General features: G+C 41.1%; 1 long non-coding RNA gene across 5 annotated transcripts in view; it reads left to right on the forward strand.

Moving 5' to 3' along the window:
- LOC111265521 (uncharacterized) overlaps positions 1 to 19,866 on the forward strand; it is a 106,753-nt gene extending 86,887 nt beyond the window's left edge. For 2 of the 5 annotated variants that reach the window (XR_002683498.2, XR_002683497.2), the window contains exon 3: positions 19,659 to 19,866. This is a non-coding gene — a long non-coding RNA (uncharacterized LOC111265521). Of the gene's footprint in view, positions 1 to 12,950; positions 15,130 to 15,548; positions 15,634 to 19,658 lie in introns of those variants that run through there. The other 3 variants (XR_015313091.1, XR_015313089.1, XR_015313090.1) reach the window with 3 other exon arrangements.
- The last annotated feature ends 243 nt before the right edge of the window (positions 19,867 to 20,109 follow it).

The following is a 20,109-nucleotide window of genomic DNA, read 5'->3' on the forward strand; positions in this document are numbered from 1 at the left end:
TAAAGGGGGAACAACAGAGTAAGTCGACAACAGATTTCGTGCGTCTGTTGTGAGCACCGACAGCAAAAAACGGCGAAAGGGTGTCGAACGAATGGCAGGAAGGTATTAGTCTCCTGGGTAAAGGAGGCAGAATGCTCTCTTGGCAACATGGAACTCTTCTACTTTCTACTTTTTGTAGTGTGTTGCTCCTAGTAGCTACTTTTCAGCCGGCATCTAAAAGCTAATAGGGTAGTGGCCTTACGGAACAAGGACAAGTATTACCTTATGGAGCAGCGACGTCACATGGTGTGCTTTCGTCACGTTATGCTTAGGACTCTACTGGACCGGGGGCCTGGATAAGCTAAAGACGTTAGAATTGGCTAGCTGACGTGAAGGTAATCAGGAAATGTCAATTGTGGATTTTGATTGAGGAAAGACCTTGCAGGTAAAGAACGAATAGAAGGTACATAGGTAACTGAGCTTTTATTGAAACTGTTGATTTACATGTAACTTCCCTGACATGCAATGTATATATATGCAACTGCTTAAAAGCTCCAGCAGAGAAATCCTCACAATATTGTTTGGAAAACGAGCTTCAAATCTAGATCCAAGTACTTAGATGAATATTTTGCTTAATGAATCGAACTCTTCTTAGGCTAGACTGCACACACATAGAATTGCATAAGCGTTTACAAATCACTAATTATTTATCGTATGACGCCGATAAATTGGGCACTCGTGCATGATCGATGTCTTTTCCCCTCATTATTTACAGCCCCATTTTGCTTACATCGTACGTTCTCGAATAAAGTTACGCAACAAACCATATTTATGTATCAGGTTCCGCTCAATTCATGGCTTACGAGCTGCAAGTTGCAAGAGCGGGAGGTGTACTGCCCCTGGACCTGGGTCGGTTCTTAGCTGGCTGTGATTTCTATCGACCCCCGGGTCGCCAGGTGGGTGGACTCAGGATGATGGACGACACTAACCCCTCGAGAGGACGGATGTTTCAAGCCGCTACTGCCTTGAGAGCTTGAAGGCCTGATTTACGGCTGTCATGGCAGGACTATGCTTGGATCTTGACAACCACCCGAATGGGACACACCAAGCAGCAGTAGGCTGAACTTTGGCTCAGTTTTAAGCTGATGTAACATCACAAGCATTAGAGCCCCAAGGTATGGTGGCAGCGGTAGGTTTTTCGTAATCATATGGCAGGATACAACTCTAGTAAGACTCCTTACTTGCGTGCGTACATGTATAGGCACCCAGAAAGAACTACCTTGCCATTGTAAACGCTAAACGACCCCAAGATAAGCAGGCTTCATTGCTACCTGGAGATAGAGGACGAACCAACGGGATCAGTGAGCTCAAGGAACGGTACCGGCGCGGGGCGCGCACTATCGGTTTTTCTTTCTTTTCACGCTGGATGACACAAGGGTGTAGAGGCCCACATGGTGCATAGAATCATTCCCAGTAAGAGGGTCCCAAGGTTCTTTTAGCAGCAATGTTATTACTGCTACCTAGAGAATGTTAGTGTTGTTTCTCTAATGCATATAATATGGCCGGACACGTCGGCATTGTACACTTGTGTATTGTCGCCTCAGCCTATAACGTACGAGGCCTGTGCATCTTGCAGTGTAATTATTAGTGACTACAGTGCAACGTGCAGATGAATGTAATGGCAAGATCTCCCGATGAAATTTTTGCGTGGCCTGTGCAGTTCATGGAGACAAAAATACGAGAATCATTGGCAAGAAAAACACAGCTGATTTTCGTAATGACTAACTAATAAATCTTCTTTGGCTTTTAGTCACGCTTTGGCCTTATGGCGAATGCTGTTATCTTGCAGTTAGATAAATTCTAAGTACGTGAGTGTTTGTTGTCGTGGGCTTGAACATAACGTATTGTTTTCCCCGTAACGATTTAACTGCGTGTATCTCTTAACATATTGATGCTAACTAACCTTGAATTAATCGCAAGAGACCTGCCCTCCAGTTCGTTGTACCCTTCGCATCGCTGAATTCTGTAGCCGATAAAGATTCGCTGGCAGTCAGAATTGTTCTTATTTCATGGAAGTAATCGACAGGCGTTTGGAGAAACATAAGGTCACATAAATGCCTAGGATAAACGATCACTGTGCCTAAATTCCTGATGTTTGCTTTTTAGTTTTTACGCTTAAGGTCCAACTTGGCATACGTGCAAAAGGGTTTCCTGAAACTACGAAATGTTTCGTTTAGCTTAATAAGTGGCATTTGTCGCCCACCAAAAAATCCGCCGTGCCTTGTCCTGCTTTGGTGTCCAACAACGGCACGTGATTGCTCCGACACCCGCACATAGGCGCGTCATAAGTGCAACCCACATGGCATCTTTGCACCGTGTCTCCACATACATATGTATGAGATTTAGGAGTAACCTAATTAAAAGGAAGGTAAAAAGTGTAATTGGACAAGGTAAAGTTACCAGGCTATAAAAGAAGAACGGAACACGGCCTTCGAGATCGAAGTTGAGCTGTCCGACGCGTGTGAAGGTACGTCTTATTAGTTTGTATATCGGAGACCGGTAAAGAAGGACGAAATAGAGGGGGCAGTTTGATCTGCGGTGTGAGAAGAGGCCCAGCAGATAAAATCAGGATTGCTGTTAGGAATTTGTCGCGAACGAAATGAACCTAGAGGGGTGTCTTAAAATGGGCCGACTTGGATGGATGGCAGGAATCCAATGCTGGACTCAGATGAAGCAATGATAGATATGAGCCGCCTAAAGTTCAGGGTGTAAACTGGGTATGACGTTAACGACGGCTTCCCTTCGTGCCCCAATATGCTTGGTAGTACAGGCCCGGGTTAGTTAAGCAACTGTGATGATATCAAAATATCGGCGAATATTTAAAATGTATGCCAGCGAAGCTATGTCGTCTACACAACGCCGTCTCCTCACCGTGAGTTTTTGGCGGTACCGTCTGACCCTCGTCGAGTTACGAAGAACTCCGACTCAGAGACCCGGGAGGCGACTGATAGCTATGGAAATTGTGTTCTGTGAACTAGCGAGTACAACGGAAATTTCCAGAATTGAATCGGTGAGTCAGAAAGGTGCCGTCGACTCATTCAGATAGCGACAAACCGTTCTGGAGTAATGTGTATCACGGGCAGCTTAAGCAGTGGAGAACGCCATGATTCAATTCAAAGGAAGAATTATCACTAAGGAGGCCGGTACACGATGAATATCAAACATAAAACAGGACGGCCATCGAAGGCGTAATATAATAATAAAGTTGAATTTTTGATTTCCTGTTTCGTGAGAATTCCATGTAAATGATGCTCAAAAAAGTATACCGTTAAAATAACATTAGACATTGTTGATGTTACTCAAACCAAGTTAACACAATGATGAATCTTCCTTCTGAAAACATCTGAACGAGTCAACCTCTGTAATCAGGAACACATTTTTGATTTAACTGGCGGACCATCAACCACGTAAAGAAAAAAAGTGTTTAATTACTTCATCACGATATGCTATGAGTGCCGTGGTGTACGTTTACGACTATCTCAGTCTTCGTGCATTGTAATTGTTTTCGATAGCTTCTATAAACACATTTGAAACAGCAGAAGCTCAAGCAAGTCCAATAACTCGACTGTATACGTTGTGCATATACTGCACAAGCTCTTTTGGCACTAAAAATTATTTCCGTATCTGCAGGAGTTTCTCACAGGACTATTTCGACGTAAAGAATATAAACTGAATATTGACTAAAGATTCTTACTCTGTCGTTGGTGGTTAAAATTAGATGGTGGTTATTGCTCCATTAAATGCCCCGCAAAACCTGAGAAGCCATTTAAGTAGAAGTTTGGACGAAGCACTACGAGCACAGACGTCTCACGTAAGTTTCCTTGCTGTAGCGATCATTTTACCAAGTGGTTAACAATTGAGTGGCTCAATAGAACGTTGCACGTTGACGCTCTGGCGTCTCAGCGCAGGCGGATGATATCGGCAAAGCTATTAGATGATTCTACTTGGACACTTGCATAACAAAGGCCAGTGAATAGGTACATTGCAAACGGCTGTGTCGAAGCCTCCCTCCGAAGAAAAGTTGGTGGGGTGTTCGTAGGAGAACTTGCTCTTCTATTTGTATTGCCAATGTTTCACAATATTAGCGTGTCAGGATCACATGAGCCAGAGAGGTACAAGATATAGGACGCAGCCACATCCCTATTTTTCAGCATCTTGCCCACTTCTGCCACTGGTCTACATCGGTTGAGCAGATTCACTCGAACTTTCTGTTGTTCTTGCTTCTATCAAAAAGCTGCGGGGAGGATAGGGGCGTCTTTTTCTGGCAAGAAAGGTTGACCGTAAGAGCGGAGGATGGCTGATCTGCATATGAGAGTATAGCCGATGGGCGTATATGTCAGGTGTTGGTCGCTTGGGGATGGGGAGGGAAAGGCATCCATAGTAGAAAGCATGCCACAACTATAATGCGAAATGCCATGTACATAAAAAATAAAAAAGAAAATAAGCCATTTGAGATGCCCCCTGTGCTATGATCTATGGTCCTTTTATCAGTGTATCCTTCATGATTCATACTCGTTCTGCTATGATACCGGAATTTCTTATGAGATACAGTTATCACAAGAACAGCTGGCCGGTTTTTCTCCCGAGTTGTCCCTACCGGCTGTGAAACGTGCTGCAACCTACGTGTCCTTACATCATTCGCATATTCTTAGAAGTTTGGGATTCACGTGGAACCCCAAAGCCAAATACTTTGTTGTTCGATATTACTGTCCCTCGCAGATGTCCTATGCTCCTGAGTCCCAAAGCGTTTCGAATCCGACAAAACCTGAGTCAACCAGTTCAAAGAAAAATGCGTAACATATCACGATGTCATAACACAGCAGAACTTCTGTAGAATGGAAAGTATCAAGAGAACGCCAGATACCGTGCCTCTTGCTTTCGTTTGGAGGTTTGGATTAATAGTGCTCGTCCCTGACTGTTAGAAATATTTACCAGTACATATTTTAACTGCGCTTTTACATGGTCAAGTATGTCGATCTATAAGAATTGGAGAAGGATATACGCAATGTAAGAGGGTGAGCTGTCCTTCCTGTCAAGCTAGGAACTTGGCAAATGTGAAAGTCATGCAACATTTTCCATTAGGCAAAAAAAAAAAGTAGCCGATGGTAAGTAGAATAATGCTGCTGATGTTACAAATTTTAGCTATCTTTACTGTCGTTTTTTTGATACAAGGGTGATTTTCAACTAAGGAGTGCTGCGTCAATCAAGTGTTGTCTACAAGCGCGATTGTTATGACAAGAAAGCTGTTGATTGTTTCTGCATATTCAGTCAAAACCACGCGTTTCTTCTGCTTCATAAGGCGTGTCTGGAGAACGAAAACACAAAGACCCTGGAGCCAGCTTAATTCTATCTCATTGTACTGGCTTTTTATGTTTAGCAAAAGGAGTAAAAATCTATGTGACTGCTTTTCTGAAATAAATTCTTTGACACGTTTCTTTGTCTAAATTATCTAGTCCCACAACAATCACCATTGCATCAAAGTTATGCGTTGTCCCTTGCTTCAGGTGAGGAACCAAATAGGTTGTCGGACATCTAGAGTTTCCGTGTCCTATTATATACTGTACTTGAAAAACTGTGAACAGGCATTAGTCGTCTATGGCCTACATTGTTGCTTAAAGGTGGGTTGCATCGTCTGAACATTTCTTGAAGGCTTCTCAATTGTGCTGTGAAGCCTTTGAGACTTAATTTTGTTATTAGCCCTAACGGTTATGGGACCTCAAACATACGGGTCTGTTTGGATGATATCTGCACAACTTTGGAGCTACGGTACGGTTGACTTAATAATGCCAACGGATGTTAGCTTACATAAACACTTAGCCGGGCAGTGAACCTATTGGAGTACATTTGGTCTGTACGGTATATATACATGATGCACAGTGTGCGTACTAGTTCAATGGAGAGTCGGTGGCCTACATTATAGCACTGGAGAAAGCTGAACACTTATTTCGCAGGAGCCCACAAAATTAAAAACACTTATGTGAACACAACGTGATCTATTTCTAACACATCTATTCTAATATATATTTTCTAGACAAGGTAAAAAAAAAAAGTACAATTGAATACAAAACAAGATGTACAGAGTAAACTGTATCATATACTGGTTGATCCCAACTAAATATTATACAATGCATCTCACACTACACGTGGATCTCTCGGCGCGGCTATTACCCATTAATGTATATATATATATATATATATATAATGTATATATACTAATTTTTTTCCCTATGGCACATGAATGAAATTGTTTCTGGCGACTGTAAAAGTGTTTTTAAAAAAAAAATAGTCAAACATTGCCTCAAAAAATCAAATGGTATAAATACTAATTACAATCACATTGTTAGAAACGCACCCATATAAAAGGTTCTGTTATCTTTATCCACTACTATTTCGAGCATTTTATGATATCACAATGTATATAGAATGTATAAAGCTAATCAGCCAGTACAGCATGTGTCAATAGTCCACGCGCACTATAAAAGCATTTTTTCTCTATTGCATTTTTGCATATTTTACGGACTTACAAACACATTATTCCATATGCAAGTTGTGCTACCACATAATTCTTATTTGCATCTTCTAATCGATCTTCAAACTGCATACAAAACAATAAATTGTGATCGCTCTTATAGTCTTTACTAAGTGGTGGCTAGACTCTTTGCAGGCTGTCTTCTCTTAAAATGCTAAACACCTGAAGAATGGGTATTGGCAATATGGTCGATACCAGGGGCAAACAATCGACTCTCGTACGTTTCTAAAGACTGGGCGGCTCTAAGCTGGTAGTGTTGGTCAGTATTAGTTCTTTGTGTACACTCCCATTTTACCCTCGCCGACTTCCCCAAATACGTGCCTTGGACCCTAGCCCTTAAAATGCCCCGATGAGCTTATTTTCCTGAGCATAGCTCTGTTAAGGCAACGTTACTTCTTTGGCAACTCTATTTGAACGATGGTTGCTGATTGTCACAGTCGATAGCAAACAGCCATATTTGCTAGCTAGGTTGGCCTCGCGGCATCGCGTGACTGACAACTTCAGATCTCTCACGTACGTACGTTCCATGGAATACTGTGTATTGTGCACAGAAGGGTGTCAGGTAGAGGTGGACGCCCTACCTTCGTAGCATAGCAGCACAAGCACCATAAACTTATTATAACGTCATCAGCATTCAACAACGCCATCGACAGACAACAACAGCAGAAGCTGAAAATAGAGACGCAGTAACGATGAAGGGCGTGAGATCGTGGTGCGTAGTACATTGTTAGCAGTAATAGTGACGACGTATCGAGAGTGGCCACTTGAAAAACAGATCAAAGCAGCCCGGTAAGGCAGAGTAGAGTAGAAAAGGCTAGGAAACGATTGTCGTCACCAAAGGCTCAACGTCCTGGGATTTAGTGGGAGAGTTGGGCATTTTTGTTCATCGATTTTTGCTAAAGAAAAAAAAACAAACTTGATAGTGAGTTTGTATTTTCTTTTCTAGATCGAAACGCAGGTTGTAGAGGAGCGCTCCACCTTGTAGGGAATACATCCTTGCATCGTATATATCAGCTCTTGTGGTAAGCTACAGCTAGCGCAAAATGCTGTACTTTACGAGAAAACGTTTAGCGGAAGTGAGCCACTGGTAGGAATGCAATAACATTAAAAGCAGATGTCGCACCTGATGGTATCTCGAAGTCCTTTGCCGAAAGGAGTTGCCAGGGATCTTCCGAGACGGCCGAGTTCTCAGACTATCCCTTACCATCATTTTTGCTGCCCATTTCCCTTAAACCTTTTATGACCCCTTGTCGCGCCGCCCACGGATAGGCTGTTTGCGACCGGTAACCCGTACCGAGTTGACGCCAAATTCTACTGCTGTCACGCAGCTGCTGCCCCAAGTTAAACCCCTTTTCTACTTCAGGAGCAGCCTATAGCCGACATTCGCCTAGCTGTCGGCCTATCGGCCCGTCGTTCTTTCTGGAAGTCCCGCTTTGTCTCAACCTAATCTGCGGGCGTCTCCTAAATGGATCCGCAAGGCCTAGTAGTACTGGTATCATGGCGGCTGCACGCCAGAAGCTTCGTTGCATTTAATTTCCCGCTCGACCACTGCGGTAAGTCAGCTACTACGACCGCCATTGAATGAAGCCTTCGCGTTTGTCGCAGCAGTGGAGAGCCATACCGTGGGAAAGCACAAAGGTAAATGAGCGAAAGAGAAGTACTGGCCAAGGCGGAGCACTGGATAGCGGACTCCGGTTCGGTCCTGTGAGTTCAACGTTATTTGCTGTCGGCAGCCATGTTGACTGCTCTGAGTCAGCTCAGCAGGTGTATCTACGATAGCGGTATGCACACGTGTAAGACACTGCGCACACGGGTACAGGGTCCACGGCTCCTATTCTGCTATGAGAAAGAAGTACCTGCGAAGTTGGTGCGGCATCTTACCGATGGCCTTACTGCGTTGTATCGTTTGGCTCGCCTTCAGCTGACGCAGGCCGACAATCGGCCGCAGCGGGTCGCCCACTCAACCAATCGACAAATTAATAGGCCACCATAAGCGCTTGTTGCAATTTGCATTCGTATCACCTCCAAATTGGGACAGACCTAAACCCTGCACTACTTTGTACACCGCTGATTGCCGGCTTCGGCTGTCCATGCAAAAGTTGTCAGTGTCCAGTTCGGCTCTCGGAGAAGGAATCGTAGAACAAATGCAAAATGATCTCGGGATAGCGATCCGAATCGTAGAGGGAAATTAGAGATGACAAAAATGAACTTAAGTAGCTCTTAGGTAAGTACAGTTTCTGGAAATACGCAGCATTGACGCTTATCTGGCATCGGGCCTCCAGAAAGGCGTGTTCCCACCTGCAGCTGTGTGCCGGCCAACGTTAGGTCGTTTACGTGATGGTGAGCACTAATCTTTCCGGTCACCCACGGAACGATCCGTCTAGTTCTGCTAAATAGCCAGGCAGTCGAATGTGTAGAAACTGTGATTGACTGAAGACGGAAAGGGGATTCGTACGTTTGTGCGATTCACTGACATTACCAGTTGATATTGCAATTGATCATTGACACAATTAACTAGATGGACATTCAGAACGCGCAGGTACGCTGTTGCGATCAGCAAACGGACCTCTTCAGAACAGTGTAACATATATTTTGTTAATTGTTTATTAAATTTCGCTAAAATATATACACACATTATATATATATATATATATATATATATATATACTGTTATGTGGACTGCGTCGAATACTAAGAAATCAGAACGTCCATACTCGTTATGCAGTGAACTAGATCACTTAATTAAAGCCTTGATCTATGCTAACAATACCGCTCTTATACATTTATAATAAATCACTTTTGGTTCAAGTGCTACCACAGCACATGTCCACTGATTTTATCCGCATTTTCTATACGAAGGCCCTTTTGTGAACTTCGTTGTGTAATGTGTTCGTATAATATAAACACAGTTGAACATAAAAAATGGCATGATAATGATGATGTCTCTAGGGCTATTGGAAGAACGCTCCTTCTCTGATTGGCTTTGCTAACCAAGCTTTCATGTTCAGGATAATTATCTTATACTTAATATTATAGCTATACAGCTCTTGCTATCTCAAGGCTGTTGAAAATGTACTTACGGCTATACCTATGAAATACGGCAGTGTTCTTAGGTTCGTGTAAGGTGAGAAAGCACGCACTAGCTAGAGGCGGTCTTGCCATGTAACGAGAAAAAATATTAAGCAAATTAAAAATCATTTTGTAATTTTCGTTACGAAAAACTGACCTCCAAAGCTTCTCTCGAATGTATGTGCTCGTCTTTTCACTTTGAGAATTGCTGAATAGCGATAGGAGTATGTATTTTTTTCATAGGATCTTTTATACATATATATACAGTGTGCGGCATCTACGCAAATACGGGCTAGTTAGTACATTAGAGAGCAGGTTGTGGCGTGACTTTAATTAGCAGAGCTGAAAGATGGGCTAGATATTAACTGGAGGATATATGGGGCAATCTAAACGAAAGTGAATCTTACCGAGCAGAATGTAGTAAGCACTTGATTTAGCTGTTTCGTACGAACAAACGCGTATTCTCATATGAGGCATTTTAGCTTTACAGGGTAGAAGCATGTTCCTTACTAAAACATACTTGTATTTCATATGCGAAACTAAAGAGGCCCTATGCTTTCAGCTAACTTTCCTGGTACAGAAAACCCGGTGACAGGCAAAGAATTTATTGCATCTTATCTGCCAGCTCAGCATCCATTGACCTTGTTATCTCTTTTTGATTTTTGTTCCATTCTGGCTCTTCTCAGGATGTTCTGAGATATCTCTGTATCGTATTATATTTTCTTAGAAGCAAGGCAGCCGTTAATATTGCTCCTGGCGTTTGTGCCATGACACGACAAAGTTCGCCTTGTACAGCATACTTCTAGCCCACAGCGGAGATTACTCAGAAAAAGGACACATTCACTATGGCCTCATACTGACCTGATGGACCGACGAACGCAGCGTGTACCCTGATCCTTGCACCCCTCGATAGAGGTCGACGAGTCGATAGCAGTACCGATGTGTACTGGCGAACGAAGACTTACTCTTATTCTTTTTGCCTCGCTGGTCTTCGCCCCAAAACCCCCTATCCCGGGAACGCCTATAGAATTCCTCTCTCAAGAGAGCTACTCTGAGAGAATATTCTATTGTTCAGTTTAATAATAATGATCGAAAAGAGGCCACACATGAGAGACAACCGCTTCGAGTCGATCGAGCGTCATGTGTCTCTTGAGTTAACGACGCCCACAACGAAAACTAGCAAGAACGATAGTCAATACTGGCTGTACACGGCAATGTATTTTTCTTGTTTCGGCTAATCAAAATATAGTGTAATGTCTATATCGAAATATTAGAATGGCGGAAATGAGAGACGGGAGACAACAGGAGATATTGGAAGTTCTTGTTGATAAGAGACGGTTGTCGCCGACATCCTTTCCAAGGATGACACCGAGGAGACGTGTAACGGGTGCTAAATAAATAAGCGATACCAGCGACAACGAGGATAAAAGATGACGAGAATAGATGCTGGCGTTTAAGATTGAACTTAAATCAGTCTCTATATGGGAGTCAGTTAATTTCTCTTTGTTTCTAGCATTTTATCGTTTTCTGGCAGAGCTTCTTGTGTAATAATGGTATGTGGAAGGGCTGAGTGAGAAATTTAGTGGGGGTGCCCGGTTTTTTCAAATTTCCTTGAACCACTGATGGTGCGTACATTGCCGTTAGAACCAAGAATTGCAACAAGTTCTTATCTGTGGCTTATCTTAATTGTGTTTCCAATAACACACGTTTAGACAAATTGCATTGAACGCCGCGTGCGAGAGATTTCGAGCCGACACAATGCCATTTGTCGCTGCTCATTTAGCATGGAAACGACCATCAACTTCAACCTGTCAATCAGAAGCTTTTAACACATAGATCTTATATATACGTATATATAGGGTACATAGACTTACAACTGGAAAAGAGTGAAATAAAGGGTAAAGGAAAATTTAAGCTTATGGTTGTAAAAAAAGCAGGCCTACACATCAGACTTTCCCTAACTTCTAGATTTAAGTTTTTTTTTGAATTTTTACTACTATTGAAAATTAATTAAAAAATATATATATAAAAATTAAATACTAATTAAAAAATTTGATCTTTTCGTGAGATTTTACGATTTGTATGATTTAGGTAGACGGGGTCACTATTGAACATAAATGCATCTATTTTTCAATTATTTCACTTTCAACTCCGTTTTGTATTCTTATTGTATCAGCTATTTTCTTTTAATTTTTCACAGAGAAGTCGAAAACAAAATATACGCAGACATTTTGTTTTGATGATAGAATTTCCAATGAAATTAAGGTTGTACCTTTATCGTTAAACCATTAAAGGCCGTAGCGTTTCTAACGTACCGTAGAAGGTTCGCCTGTCTTGTCCAAAAGACTATCAGACTAATAATATCTAGTGACTCTTTCGCCGTGACCATAGAAAAGTATACGAACTGTTGCACCGAGATGAACAGAGAACTGCTAGCGGAGGCCTTAAGTACAACGCGTTGGTGTTATAGATAAAAGAGAAATTATACAGCGACGTCTGACTTGCTTTAGTGTATCCCCAGTCTGACCGTGAGATCTGAAAACTCGCGGAACCTGGCGCGCTATTCACTTAGTGTTAGCTTATATCTTTGAAGACGCCGCCAATATTTTATATAGTGAGAAAATTCTACATATATATATATATATATATATATTATAGTGTGTGTATTCATGAACATCTATGTAGAAAATGTATTGGAGCTTTAGTAGATTATTCAGTAATGTGGAATTATTCATTAAATAGCGGATCGGTTAAAAAAACAGTATAATTTTAATTTGTTCTATAAAGCCGTGCAGGAACCTACTGAAAATAGATATGAACTACAAGGTCTTGTTTAATGGGTAAAGTTGGATACGCGACGTAGTGCCAACTGAGGTTTCATACTATGCGACACACTCATATTGGCATACATAATAGAAGTTCTTGGCTAACTAGAGGACCCTGTACAAGATTGTGTTATGTCTGTTATTAGTAAACGGAACCTCTTTTTCGAGCCCAGAATTCCTCTGTTGGAAATTCAAAGCAGCTTCGTTTACTCGACCCGATCAATAACCTAATTTAAAACATAAAATCACTGTAGCATACCTTCGATTTTTTCAATATGATAATTGCTTTCTTGTTGCTAAAAAGATTAGACGGTATAGAACTCTTATTGATCTTGCACATGTTAGGTCGTATGTTTATTGTTAGTGAGTCTGCTGTAATGCTTCCGCTACGGATTCAAATGGTCTCTCGTAATTTTTGTCCATGGCGCCATTTTTTTTTTTTTATTTATTTCTACTATGTAAAATAGGTTAAAGACAATAGTAAATTTTCTACTCCATCGTCAGCTTAAGTTAGTCAGACTACACCAAAAAGATCTGCACGAAGTATTTCATGAAACGTACGCGTTGCGGAAGTAGATTAAATCTAAGCCTGAATTCCACGAATATCTTCTCATAGAAGCATGCTGTTTGCTTAGTACTACGTAAGGCAGCGCCTGAGAGACAGGTCAAGCTAGCACCCCTCGATGGCGTACACCTAAAAGCGTGTGCTACTGTGCGAAACCAACCCATTGTATAACTGGGCTCTGCCAAGAAGCGCCGGAAAAGCCTCTTTTAATATAATACATTATTAAACTTGCTTTATTCAATTGGGTTTACAAAGTGGTTATCATATAATGGCTAATCTTGCCACCCATCTTGAAAATAAATTCTAGTATAGCTAGTTCTGGAACACTGATGGACAATCACGACTCAGACTAGTTTTTATAATCTCAAAAAGAAGTTGCCAAGCAAGTTATATTTGGGTAGTTGGCGAAACATTTACTGGTCATTCTTTCTGTGGAGAGATGCGATACATTGTCACATCTCTATCGTACTCGTTGTAGAAAACGGTTCTGACTATTTCTGACCAGTTCTGACGACTATTTAGGACAATTAGGGCGTTACAAAGGCTTGAGGCTATATCTTGACAAATTAGTGATCATCTCGCTATCGATTCAGCTTACGAAAGCGAAAGGAAAGTTGTTAATGAACGAAGAGAATGACTCACTTGAGTATTATTAATGCAACAGGTACTCGCCTTTTTAAGTTCAAAAATACAAATTGCTTCGTAGGCGCTTCTGGGACTTTCCAAAGCTTATCTCTAATATGAAACCTAGTCTAACTAGCCTTAAAGGGACATATTACGAAAGCTTAGATCTCCGAATAAGGGGACCGTAGTTGGAGTTGGGGTATGGCCGAAGGTGACATGCCAAGCAAGGAAATGCAAAAAAAAAAGAGAGTTTTTTCTGTCCTAATATCATTCAGTTAATAACCATTAGCGAGTGTGGCAGACTAATTAACAGCTGTAACTGCAGCAGTCAATAGAGTCCCGTCCGTTAATAGAAACTGACATTCAGAAAACGAAGTTGACTCAACATATTGAGTGTTTGACAATGTGTTGACCGTACTTGTTCTATCTACATCGATCTTTGATCGAGTAGTATTTCTACTGAACAGATCTGAGCTTGCACGAGAACTTTTTTTACGATGTGTGACAGAGAACTCGATTCTGTTTTACTGTTGAGGTATAAAATGAGATATAGCTGGTGCAAATTTAGCTCGACTATCCGTAGCCTATGCCAGCACCCGCTAAATTTGAAAGACAATAATAACGTAAGTAATAATATAACCTTGAGTCCGAATAATGGATGATAAAGGACACATTGGCGTTATCCTTGGCGACATCTGAGCAGAGCTTTGAGTACCCAGGCGGCTTGAAAATCCTGTGAGTGTCTAGGAAGCTTACAGAAAACTAAGCTTGCAAAAGCGGATACTAAAAGCTTTACGTCAACGCTGGTTTTCACTTCGACTTCGTCGGCAAACACTTTGCAGGCCAGTCTGCTTGTTACCTGTGGCCCCCCAAATCTGAGCTGCTGGGAGATTCTGAACGCCAGGAACCGACACGATTTAACCGTCAAATATCAACACAGCCTCGCTGAGTCAGTGATACCCGCTTCGGCGAAACTCTCTCGCCGACCTTTAGCTAGTCCCCTGCTAAAGGAATCAGCTGAATTAACCAAAGCGTGGCGGCTGACTAACCAACAAAACTACTCTCACTAATAAGACGAAGGAGAAATGGGGTATCGAGGGAACTGTTTCATGAAAAGGAACCAGGCAGATGCATCTGACTTAGGACCAACGTACATACGGCCTTGTCCTCCGCCCCCTGAACTGCCAGAACCTGGATGCTAACTGCAGGTGTATTTTTTGGCGAAACAATGATTCCTAGAACAATTTTCATCTACTAAATACCAATACTGGCTTAATTCCTCACATATCTATCTTTAGAAGCGAGAAAAACTCAAACGACCGAATCAAAAGCAGAACAAAACGGCAAAGGAAACATATTTGGTCATACAGTTAATTAGAAAGCCATATCTGGCTTAGACAATCCTAATTAATGTAAACAAATGGAGCATCCACACGTCGCACTAGACTGGGCAGGCACGAGTAAAGTTCTGTTAAGATGTAAGTAAAGTCTGAACCTATGGTCTTTTTACAAACTTACAACATATAGACTTGGGATATTTTTACGGCTACTAGAAGTAGCCTGCTAAAGTTAGTCAAGTGAAATAGTGCGCAATCGCAAAATGGTTTTACTCTATATGACGATTTGTACTCTGTTGTTTTTGTGGATATAACTTCTCGACGAAATTCTTTTTGACTATGCTCTGTTGCAGGTCTCGCGTACATCAGTCACCAGTCATGAATAATTGTGAAGACTACAGTTTGAGCATAGGAACCAGTTTAGCAAATTTGACTATTCATTGTTGTTTGCTTGTTGTTACCTCAGTAAGAAATCATTCGTCCTTTGGGGAAGAACTGAGCCTTAAGCTTTAACCTGATGACCAGTCATACTGATAATATCATTTCTACCTGGCTTGCAGGGCGGACCGACTTGATGCAGTGTCGCGGACTAAATGACCTTTCCATGGTACGAAGCGTAGTACATGGACACTGTGTATGATTGATGTGAGCCGCTAAAACTACATTGAGATGAGATCTTAAATCCTAGTGGTTAGCTCTACTGTGATGCACGCAGACTGCCAAACTGTTTATTAAATAAATACACGGAATTCGGGTTGGTTTTATCAACAAAGCTCTTTTGTGATTTCTGGGTACACCAGTCGGCAGTCCTGTATAATTTTAAGTACTACAATTATAAGCATAAGGGCCAGCTTACCAAACACGAACAGTTCAACTTTTCATTGAAATTGTTAGCTTAACGAGAGAGCGTTCATTATCTGAGTATGTTGAAGCGACCATCAAGTTTATCAATGGGGTATTTGCATTTATCTGTATTGCCAAGCGGGATCGGTTAGATTTAAGGTAAAAAGTGAAGTAAATAAGGTAATTTACGAAAAATTTGACTATATAAATACCGCCGTTATCCTTAAAATATCGTCATCAAACACATTGTATTATTTTTCAGTAGTCGCAATGTAGAACTTGGAAGTATTATTTTGTTACAAAGAATACGTGGGGTGAGAAGTCCTGCTCTTCTTCTTGATTTGTCCGGTGCAGGCCTTTGTATGAAATGAGAACATTTTTCAAATCTTCTATCCTATTTTTAACTGTCGAGCCGAATTTTGTCAGCAACACGGACTTAAATCCATTCAAGGCCAGGCGGCTCCTCTGAGGTGTTTGTCAATCTGTAAAACAGGACGCATCTCTGTTTGACTGCTGAAACTTGGAGCTTCGCAAAAGCTTTTAGTTACAGCTAGCGTGGATCCTCCAGTACAGGTTTGTATTTTTTGCCGTCTCTCAATCGTCTGTTGCGGGACTTCGATCGATAGGCTCACCAAGGACCGTAGCAGCAGCGGCGGCGGCGGCAACAGCTCAAGAGCCACTAGCTGGTCCGATGGATCGTTGATCGAAGCGGCGCACGAAGAAGGGTGCGTCATACAAAAAAAAAGTATCTGCGGCGAAAATAAACGTAGTGGCATTCAAGTGAGAAAGATATAGAGGTTTCGCTAAAGCTATGCGAAGAGAAATTGCGTCTCTGTGAAGTTTGATGACGTGCCGTGATGCTAAATAGACCTGAACCGAAATACGGCAATCGAGATGCTGAAGTCTGGCTTTCAGCTCACGGACATTCCATTGGAGAGCTTGAATAGTCACTGATGAAGTGCGGCATGTCGGCTGACAAAAGAACAAGTGAGAACCTATGAAGTGGTTAATGGTTGAGTTTGATTGTACCGTATTTAGAATAAAAAAGAAAGTGCTAATTAGCTACGATGTCAATAACATGATATTTTGGAATTATCGAACTGTTTCGATGATGTTCGTAGAGGTCATCGCAAAAAGAACAAGCAGTAAAAGATGACATTTACATCTAGTTACATAAAGTTACTATGTAAGTTTTACGTATGTCCGTTGAACTGAAAAAATAGCTCCGGGATGAGATGACGATTCCTATTGAAATGTTTTTTCTTCCCTTCTCCAATTAAATATGAAAAATAAAATTAGTTAATAATAGATATTTGATTGTTTGGTTTGTTAGAGCTACGAAATCTACGGCCTACAATAGATAGTGACAAAGGGAAGGTAACATTGATTTATAGTAAAATGTCTGTTTTAATTATTTATGTCAGTAGTGGTGTTATTTTGCTCTTGCTATTGCTAAATTAATTAGTCCTTCGTTGTTGCTTCACCGAGTAAAACAAACATTTTATTAAGGACCTTAGATTGTTTATCTATTCTATTGATCTTAAGTAATAAATATCAAACATTGAAAGCTATTGTTTGTTCACGTTTCTCTGCTGTGGATTAAGCCGTGAATACAGCCGTTGGCAACGCTGGCTAATTATTATTCTAATCAGGACATTAACTAAAGTATGCCGGTATGCACATAAGTACCTAGCTCAAAACAGGCCAAGATGTCGAACACGATCAGAAAAAAATCTTCGTAAAAAGTAGATGTGTTAGTTGAAGTTCTGCATCGCGTATCGTGGCTCTTCATTAGAAAACGTACTTTATGATCAGGTAGGTAGGCGGACGTTCTTTCGATAGTTAATCATACAAAACGCATTCGATCTTATAAGACAAGGAAATTGTTATCGTTAACGATGAGGCCATGTCGCGGTATAGTACATAGATTCTAGGAATGCTATGTCTATACCTATATACTATATATAGGAATACTATAGCTAGCTCAACTTTGGATTACGGATATATACGTATATATATAAAACTGATGTGTGACATTTGCTGTTTATGGTATCGATTAGCTATATCTTGTAATAATAATATTTGGTCACCTACACCAAATAGGAGCTAAAGAAAACACATTTTTTGATTCTGTGCTGACATGTCTGAATGTATATTTCCGCATATCGGGTAGCAAATTTGCGATTGGTGTTCCTACGTTTTTTTTTTTAAGGAAATTATTAAATGTTTGAAGAATAAAGCCATATAGAGTGCGGCACTGATTAATATTCGGTCGGAAGGAAAACACTACGATCTGGGGATTTACGGGTTTCTAGATGATTCTCAACAGAATGTTATTGCATAGCATTCATGTACGTGTACATGTGTCTGGTTAATGTACAGTTTCCCCCTTGCGTTTTTCTGTTAACCGTGCTCAGGCTCGTTAGGCTTCTAGCCTTCTGCATAGCTATGAGTGTTCATCGACGCATGCACACCATCAGTTCTGTTTACGCTTGTGTATAGGGCCCTTGTGATTGTTTATTATTTTTCTGTATGTGATGATCTGTATTTACAGCGGGGTCAGAGTGGTCGCGCCTCATATATACTAATAAAGCGGTGCCCTGTCCGGTGTAACGTATGCGTGTGCGTTTGAGCCAAAAACAAAAAAGTCGACCAAAATGTCTGTAAAGAAATCAATATTGCACTACACGCAATTGCTAGATAGAATATTTTTTTTTGAAACTGCCTGGTTCGTGCGGGCACTTTCGTCACTTCTCTTGTCCAAGCGCAACAAAATTATCTTCGTCTTTGTCGTAGGTAGCTATCACCGCAACCGGTGCCTTTGTCCACGAGGCAACGTTATCCTGGCCATATTGAGGCGACTGTTTCTCTCCGGCAAACTGCTTTCCTAAGGCTAATCTAAAAAACAATCAGTGAAACGACGTTACAGAATCTACTATGTTGTATGAAAAGCTCATAGTCTCATGCTAAGCTTTTACATCATATCGGATGGAGGCCCTATTGTGAGGTTCAGACTCATTGAAGGGGGTACTACGGGACACGATCTGAACAGGACTGTAACGTCTAACGTAAAAGCCTGACTGTTGTTGGACTTGTTGCCTTGGAAACGAAATGCAATAGAGCCTCTACCTAGGGGAGGCATAAAGACCCGTGGGTTGGCTTAGACAAACATCTCTCTACTTTCCTATTATATACATCGATACTTGTATAGGCAGGCACACGTGTTGCGTCTGAGGCCTGTCGGCGAGCTATCTGTCAGGTGTTGCTAGTTACGATCTCTTAGACTCTAACCAAATGAAAAGGCTATGTAAGATACTCTAAAGCAGCGAAGGAGAAGGGCATTCCAACCATTAACATGAACCTTGAGCCATGTTACATGATGCGTATGTGCAAGATATGCGTAAAATAGAGTTTGCCATTACTAATTTAAGGTAATGTAAATTAAAGCCATATATTAAGGCCAAAGTATCAGCATTATTGGAAATTCTTGAAAGAGCCAGGTATTTCTAAAATGGTAGTTAAATTTGAATTTAATTAAATTGTGAATTGATACCGTCTACAAATAGCCAGTAGTCATTTTCGGTTGCCCCAACTTGTCACGGCAACTGTTGTTAAAGATTTACTATAATTCATTTTATAGAGCTTGTTTAAGGTGAACGGTTCGTCTCGAGGCGGCCACATATACAGTGCTTTTAAACCGACTTCTCTCCGCCCCGAGACCTATTTGATTTGATACGTAAGTCATTCAATGTAACACGTCAGACGGCTGCATAACTTCATTTAAGTTAGTTGAGTTCTAACCCGATTCTGTTGCTTCCGTCTTCCAGGTGAGCGCTGATGGCGAGCTTATAGGCGGACCAAATCGCTTGCGGTCTATACAAGCAATTATTCCATCGCTAATCTTATCAAATCGATCTCTGTTTGGTTCTGGACGGTAGGGAGTTGAAGATCACGCTGACTCATAAATAAAACACTCAATTCTGAGCTTTCATAATGTTGCATTGGGCTCAAGAGCTATGAATGAGTTAAGTTCGATACTTATGTATATCTTTATTCTTTTTATTAATTATTATTATAAATATTCCATCAGACAAAAAAGACCGCCGTTAGGCATTCTATCAGACGGCTGGCTTCCATCACGAAACGAAACATATCTAGATTCAAAGTGAAACCTCTAAGATTAGCAGGCAAATACGTTATCCACTAGGCTACCACGAGGAATCGGTCTATTTACATAAACTGCCCTAGCCAGATATAAATAATATTCTTATAGCAATC

Source organism: Varroa jacobsoni, unplaced genomic scaffold (assembly GCF_002532875.2).
Source record: "Varroa jacobsoni isolate VJ856 unplaced genomic scaffold, vjacob_1.0 scaffold_978, whole genome shotgun sequence".
NCBI lineage: Eukaryota > Metazoa > Arthropoda > Arachnida > Mesostigmata > Varroidae > Varroa > Varroa jacobsoni.